The sequence below is a fragment of the Henckelia pumila genome, chromosome 3, assembly GCF_033568475.1.
Source record: "Henckelia pumila isolate YLH828 chromosome 3, ASM3356847v2, whole genome shotgun sequence".
Classification (NCBI taxonomy): Eukaryota; Viridiplantae; Streptophyta; class Magnoliopsida; order Lamiales; family Gesneriaceae; genus Henckelia; species Henckelia pumila.
This window is the reverse complement of record NC_133122.1, coordinates 204,307,949-204,316,201: the sequence shown is the minus strand read 5'-3', so window position 1 is coordinate 204,316,201 and position 8,253 is coordinate 204,307,949. Positions and strand designations below refer to the sequence as shown.

The 8,253-nt window shown below is 35.3% G+C and overlaps 1 long non-coding RNA gene across 1 annotated transcript; it reads left to right on the top strand.

Annotated features, from left to right (window-relative positions):
* Window positions 1–2,427: 2,427 nt before the first annotated feature.
* LOC140886377 (uncharacterized) lies at window positions 2,428–3,856 on the top strand. Its single transcript, XR_012151535.1, has 3 exons — window positions 2,428–2,564; window positions 2,931–3,036; window positions 3,579–3,856. It is a non-coding gene; the product is annotated as an uncharacterized lncRNA (long non-coding RNA).
* Window positions 3,857–8,253: the final 4,397 nt, after the last annotated feature.

The window sequence follows — 8,253 nt, the reverse complement described above, 5'->3', positions numbered from 1 at the left end:
TTTTAATTATACTATAGTGTAATGCTAGTGTTAATTTAGTTCTACTATAGTGTTATTGTAGTGTAAATTTAGTTATACTATAGTGTAATCCTAGTGTAATTTTAGTTATACTATATTGTAATTCTAGTGTTATTTTAGTTATACTATAGTGTAAATCCAGTGTAATTTTAGTTATACTATAGTGTAATTCTAGTGTTATTTTAGTTATACTATAATGTTATTGTAGTGTAAATTTTGTTATACTATATTGTAAATCTAGTGTAATTTTAGTTATATCTAGTGTAATTTTAGTTATACTATAGTGTAATGCTAGTTTTATTTTAGTTATATACTATAGTGTAATCCTAGTGTAATTTTAGTTTTATTATAGTGTAATTCTAGTGTTATTTTAGTTATACTATAATGTTATTATAGCGTAAATTTAGTTATACTATAGTTTAATCCTAGTGTTATTTTAGTTATACTATAGTGTAATGCTAGTGTTATTTTAGTTATACTATAGTGTTATTGTAGTGTAAATTTAGTTATACTATAGTGTAAACCTAGTGTAATTTTAGTTATACTATAGTGTAATGCTAGTGTTATTTTAGTTATATACTATAGTGTAATCCTAGTGTAATTTTAGTTTTATTATATTGTAATCCTAGTGTTATTTTAGTTATACTATAGTGTTATTGTAGTGTAAATTTAGTTAGATTATAGTTAATTCAAGTGTAATTTTAGTTATACTATAATGTAATGCTAGTGTTATTTTAGTTATACTATAGTATTATTGTTGTGCAAATTTAGTTATGCTATAGTGTAAATTTAGTGTAATTTTAGTTATACTACAGTGTAATGCTAGTGTTATTTTAGTTATACTATAGTGTTATTGTAGTGTAAATTTTGTTATACTATAGTGTAAATCTAGTGTAATTTTAGTTATACTATATTGTAATGCTAGTGTTATTTTAGTTATATACTATAGTGTAATCCTAGTGTAATTTTAGTTTTATTATATTGTAATTCTAGTGTTATTTTAGTTATACTATAGTGTTATTGTAGTGTAAATTTAGTTATAATATAGTTTAATGCTAGTGTTATTTTGGTTACACTATAGTCTAATTCTAGTGTTATTTTCGTTATACTATAGTCTAATGCTAGTGTTATTTTAGTTATACTATAGTGTTATTGTAGAGTAAATTTAGTTATACTATAGTGTAAACCTAGTGTAATTTTAGTTATACTATAGTGTAATGATAGTGTTATTTTAGTTATACTATAGTGTTATTGTAATGTAAATTTAGTTATATTATAGTGTAATCCTAGTGCAATTTTAGTTATACTATATTGTAATTCTAGTGTTATTTTAGTTATACTATAGTGTAAATCTAGTGTAATTTTAGTTATACCATAGTGTAATTCTAGTGTTATTTTAGTTATACTATAGTGTTATTAAAGTGTAAATTTTGTTATACTATATTGTAAATCTAGTGTAATTTTATTTATACTATAGTGTAATGCTAGTTTTATTTTAGTTATATAATATAGTGTAATCCTAGTGTAATTTTAGTTTTATTATAGTGTAATTATAGTGTTATTTTAGTTATACTATAGTGTTATTGTTGTGTAAATTTTGTTATACTATAGTTTAATCCTAGTGTTATTTTAGTTATACTATAGTGTAATGCTAGTGTTATTTTAGATATACTATAGTGTTATTGTAGTGTAAATTTAATTATACTATAGTGTAATCCTAGTGTAATTTTAGTTATACTATATTGTAATTCTAGTGTTATTTTAGTTATATTATAGTGTAAATCTAGTGTAATTTTAGTTATACTATAGTGTAATTCTAGTGTTATTTTAGTTATACTATAGTGTAATTCTAGTGTTATTTTAGTTATATTATAGTGTTATTGTAGTGTAATTTTAGTTATACTATAGTGTAATGCTAGTTTTATTTTAGTTATATACTATAGTATAATCCTAGTGTAATTTTAGTTTTATTATAGTGTAATTCTAGTGTTATTTTAGTTTTACTATAGTGTTATTGTAGTGTAAATTTAGTTATACTATAGTTTAATCCTAGTGTTATTTTAGTTATACTATAGTGTAATGCTAGTGTTATTTTAGTTATACTATAGTGTTATTGTTGTGTAAATTTAGTTATACTATAGTGTAAATGTAACGCCCGGAATTATTTAATTTTAATCCGAGAATAATTAATTTGGGAATATTTGGAGTTTTTATTTAAATTCTAATATTCTTAAATTGATTAGGATTGAATTTGAATGAATTGAGTAATTGAGGACTGAATTGCGATTTTTGAACTCTTGAGGGGCTAAAGTGCAAATTGTATTTAACTTATCAGAATTGAAGTTGTTACTCAGCATGTGCACGTGTCATTGGAAGCAATTTCATCATATTCTTCAGCCAAGGAAAGAAGGAAAACCGAGAGCAAATGTCAAGAGAATTTCCAATTCATTTCTTTGTCTTCAAATCTTCATATCTTGGGCTACGATTATCCGATTTCGATTCCGAAAGATGTTTTGGAATCCTCTCGCCAAGACCTTCGATTTGATGTAAGTATCTTATTTGTTCATCAAGGTTTGGGATTTCGAAAATGGCAGATATCAGATGTTGGTTTTGATTTGGTGTTGTTGAGCTTCTAGCTTTGTTAATCTTGAAGTTTGATTGAAGCTTGAGTTGTATATCTTGTTCTTATGCTTTCTTAGCTGTGATTCAATCTATACACCTGCTGATATGTTGGTTTAGAGGTTGAATAAGTGATATGAATGTTTGAAATGATTTAGAGATTTGCGGGAATCGCCGAGTTATACCGAAATGCCGTCGAATTCTTGAATTGAAGTGATTTGATATTGTTTTTGGCTTTGGAAGTTGCTGAACTATTAGATAATGGTTCCTTGTTTGTTATGCTATTGTCTCAGTGCATAAACAGGGCAACTCAACTCAAGAACGTCGACTTCGAAACCGATAGAAGATTGAACAAGATTTTGACAAGTTTGAAGACCTTCTAGACATCACATTTGAAAGGTAAAAGTGGACTACAATTTGATTGGGATTACAACTCGAGATAGTTTGTATCGAGTTCCCTCAATTCACATACTTGTTTGTTTAAGTGCTCTTATGTGCTTTCTTTTGATTACTTGAATAAGTTCTTGATATAATGAATGCCCTGGTATGTTACATGTTGCATTCATCTTGATGACTTATTCCTTTGAGTTTGAAATGAACGGACACGTTCGAATAGACGATTTGAGGGATTGTATATGTATGGCCTGGGTGGTTGTTTGAGCCTAGCGTCTGAGCTACATATATAATGGCTTCAAAGTCTAGAGGAGCAAGATAGTAGCCCCACCTCGATAGGGTGTGTCGGTGGATTAGCTATGATATCTTCTTCTCGGGATCCCAATTGATGAATGATGAAAAGAACCTTGTTTTGAAAGCATGCATTGTATTTACTACTATATCATGATTGTGATATTGATTATGCATGTTTAGTTGCTTTTACTGGGAAATCTATTTCTCACCGGAGTTATCCGGCTATTGTTTTGTTGTATGTGTCATTGCAATAGGAGGAAGTGGAACCGGGCAAAGGCGGACTTAAAGAACAAGGGATGAAATCGATATAGCGTGAGGATCCGAGTTAGGAGTTATGTGTGCTGTCATGAAGTTTAATGAGTCTTAATCATGATCATGTTTAAAGATACTTGTACAAGACTTGTAGATGATCTAGTTAAGGTCTTGTTGTTGTATTTAGAACTTGAGAAATGATGTAACTACTTGATTCCATCAGGATGTATCTTGATTTTGATATATGACAATGATCTTGCATGTTTATGATATTATGTTGATGTAGTAAAGCTTTGGATTGGTTTATTACTAGCATTGAAAGCATGTTGGAATGCATGGTAGTTGTTATGCTTGATTTCATCATGTCTAGACTTTGGTAGGAATTGATCTTGAACCAAATATGTGCATGATGGAGTATTTGACAGCAACAGGGAAATGTAATTTTTTTCTGCAGCATTGGCTGGCGCACGGGCGAGCCCCTGCTCGCGCGCGCGCGAGCCAAGTCGCGACCTTCGAATTTGGAGGCCGGCGCGCGCGCGAGAAGACCTGCCGCGCGTGCGCCGTGTAATATGTTAGAAAAAAAAAAATTTTTTTTTTATTCTTTTGTTTAGACTTTGATTATTGTCTAACATGGTTTAATAATGATTAATGAGATTAATGAGAGATTAGAACTCGGGTCATCACAACAGGTGGTATCAAAGCAAGAAAATTTTGGACTTAGATAGACAATGAGTGGGGTAGATCGAGTCATCTGCTTTGCTTATTGATGATTTACGCTATGATTTAATTACGTGATTGAATTACATGTTTTAATTGATAGCATGATTTACTTTCAAGTAATGTATTACAGTATTGTATTTATTTTATTTGAAAGTATGAGTACTATAATTAACGACACATGTTTACTGGAATATCTGGAATGATTAGAGGCATGTGATTTGTTAATTATGATATGCTACCTGATTATCGGATTTGATTGGAAGCATGTCTTGATGTGTACTTCGATTCTTTATTTACACCTGAATCAAAACCGAGTCTTGATCAGAGGTAAGATGATCAGAGGAGGACTGAGATAATTTGATAATTTGGTATCCTAACCATTTTGATAATCAGATATGTCTCGACGACCAGGAAGACCTCCTCTTCGACCACAGGTTCCTACTCTACCACAGGTTCCTATTCCTCTGCCAGAACAGACAGTTCATACTCCACCGACAGTTGTTACACCGATAGTGCCTCGAGCTACTGCAGTGCCGAGTAATGAACAGGGAAGTACGTCAAGAGATATGACTGATATGACAGCAACTCCTATGGAAACACTTCTGAAACGTTTCCAATCCTACAAGCCGCCTACTTTGAAAGGTACAGAAAATGCTGTTGAATGCGAGGGAAGGCTTGATGATATGGAGATGCTATTTGATTCACTTGACTACGGGGATGAACGGAGAGTTAGATTGATTGGGCACCAGTTGCATGAAGTTGCGAAGAGCTGGTGGTTCACTACAAAAAGAGCTTTGGAGCGTAGAGGACCTGTACTGACTTGGAATGTCTTCAAAACTGAGTTCTACCAACGCTTCTTTCCTGTGTCTTACCGCAAGGATAAAGGGGCTGAGTTTGCGAATCTGAAACAGGGGAATTTGAATATCGAAGACTACGTTGCAAAATTCTCTACATTGCTACGTTTTGCTCCACATGTTGCTGACAGTGATGAGGCTATGGCTGATCAGTTTATCAATGGCCTGAGTCCGGATGTTTTTACACTGGTGAATACAAGGCGACCGAATACCTTTGCTGATGCCTTGAACAGTGCCAAGGGAGCGGAAGCTGGTTTGATACAGCAGCGAGGAGCTTCGTATACCGCACAACCTCCGAGACAGTCACAACCTGCAGCTCCAACTCCGCAACAGCAACCTTTTCGATTTGAAGGTGGTAGTAGCAGTGGAAAAAAAGGTTCTTGCAAGCAAGAGGAAAACAGTTTAAGAAGTCTGGGAGCAGTTCTTCGAGTTCCAGTGGTACGAAGCAGAAGTCAGGAGTGTTCTGCAACAGTTGTGGTGGAAATCATCCAACCGATCAATGCCGAGGTGTATCTGGGAGGTGCCATATATGCCAACAGACGGGTCATTTTGCAAGGGTGTTTCCTCAGAGAAATACTGGACAGGCAAGAGGTGCAGAGTCATCACGATCAGTGGCTCAACCTGGAAGACAGGCCTCTTCTGTTCATTCTTTCCAGCCAGCACATCCACAGCAGCAGACTCGACCAGGTGGAAGTCAGGCAGGCAATCAGCCTCAGAGACAGCAGGCTCATGTCTTTGCTTTGACTGAGGAGCAGGCACAGGGAGCACCTGATGATGTGATTGCAGGTAACTGTTCTATTTCTGGTAATTCTGCTTATGTGTTGTTTGATACCGGTGCATCCCATACGTTTCTATCTGCCAAATTTGTTGCATTGCATTCTTTGCCTGTTGAGTCATTACCAGTTGTAGTATCTGTTTCTTCTGCTTTGGGGAGGGGTCTTATCTCGATTCAGATAGTAAAGAATTGTGTACTACAGTATGAGGGTAATGAGATTGAGATCGATTGTTTTGTACTTGGTATGTCTGATTTTGATTGTATTATTGGGATTGATATGCTGAATAAGTACAGAGCTACCGTCGATTGCTTTCAAAAGGTAGTGAGATTCAGACCTGAGATGGCTGGAGAATGGAAGTTCTATGGTAAGGGTTCATGTGCTAAGATTCCTCTTATTTCTGTATTATCTATGACCCGACTTTTGCAGAAAGGAGCGGAGGGATTTCTTGTTTATGCAGTGGATTTGTTGAAACCTAGCCTGAACCTGGCTGACTTGCCAGTGGTTAGTGAATTTGCGGACGTCTTTCCGGATGAGATTCCAGGATTACCTCCGTATCGTGAGATTGACATCAACATTGAACTGATGCCTGGAACTGCACCGATTTCGAAGGCACCATATCGAATGGCACCAGTGGAATTAAAAGAGTTGAAAGAACAGTTAGAAGATTTATTGGCCAAGGGATACATTCGACCCAGTGTTTCTCCTTGGGGTGCTCCAGTTCTGTTTGTCAGAAAGAAAGACGGTTCAATGAGATTGTGTATTGATTACCGGCAACTGAACAAGGCTACGGTAAAGAACAAATACCCTTTGCCTCGTATTGATGATTTGTTTGATCAGTTGCAGGATTCTTCTGTGTATTCCAAGATCGATCTGAGATCTGGATACCATCAGCTGAGAGTTAGGGATTCTGATATTCCTAAGACTGCGTTCAGAACCAGGTATGGCCATTATGAGTTTATAGTTATGCCGTTTGGTTTGACGAATGCTCCAGCTGTATTCATGGCTTTGATGAACCGTGTGTTTCAGAAGTATCTCGATGATTTTGTGATTATCTTTATTGATGATATTCTGATCTATTCCAAGAATCTGATTGATCATGCTGAACATCTGAGAACAGTTTTGAAAACCTTACGAGCCGAGAAATTGTATGCTAAACTTTCGAAATGTGAGTTTTGGCTGAAACAGGTTGTCTTTCTTGGACATATTATATCTGGAAATGGTATTTCTGTGGATCCAAGTAAAGTCGAAGCAGTGATCAATTGGGTTAGACCGACATCTGTTCCTGAGATCCGGAGTTTTATGGGATTGGCTGGGTATTATCGTCGATTTATCAAAGATTTTTCCAGTATTGCGAAGCCAATTACTCAGTTAACTCAGAAAAATGCTCCTTTTATCTGGTCTGAAGCTTGTGAATCTAGTTTTCTTGAGTTGAAGACACTACTGACCAGTGCACCAGTCTTGACGATTCCTTCAGGTACTGGTGGTTTCACTGTTTACTGTGATGCATCTCATCGAGGATTAGGGTGTGTTTTGCTGCAGCGAGGACATGTGATTGCTTATGCCTCAAGACAGTTGAAGCCTCACGAAACCAGATATCCGATTCATGATCTTGAATTGGCCGCCATTGTATTTGCTTTGAAGATTTGGCGACATTATCTGTACGGGGAGCAGTTTGAGATTTATTCTGATCACAAGAGTCTGAAGTATCTATTTTCACAGTCAGAATTGAATATGAGACAGCGGAGGTGGCTTGATTTGCTTAAAGACTTTGATTGTGAGATTAAGTACTATCCAGGGAAATCGAATGCGGCAGCAGATGCACTCAGTCGAAAGGTATGTTCTTTGTCCTTATCGACGATTGGTGTATCGAATTTGATTGAAGACTGTTGTCTGTCTGGGTTAGTGTTTGATACGAATTATCAACCTCTTCGACTCTATCAAATGCAAGCTGAACCATCTTTATTGGTAAGAATTCGAGATGCTAAGAAACTTGATCAGAATATACAGAATTCGATTGAGAAAGTCAGATCAGGGCATGTATCTGAATATCGGGTTCGAGATGATCTTCTTTATGTTCACAATCGCCTTGTAGTGCCTGATATTTTTGATGTGCGACAACAACTACTGACAGAGGCGCATTGTAGTCGTTATAGTATTCATCCTGGAGGTAGGAAGATGTATAATGATCTGAAGACTCGATACTGGTGGAGCCAATGAAGTCTGATATCACTGAGTTTGTGTCTCGATGTTTGAACTGCCAACAGGTGAAGGCTGAAAGGAAGAAACCGCCTGGTTTACTTAAGAGTTTATCCGTGCCATAATGGAAA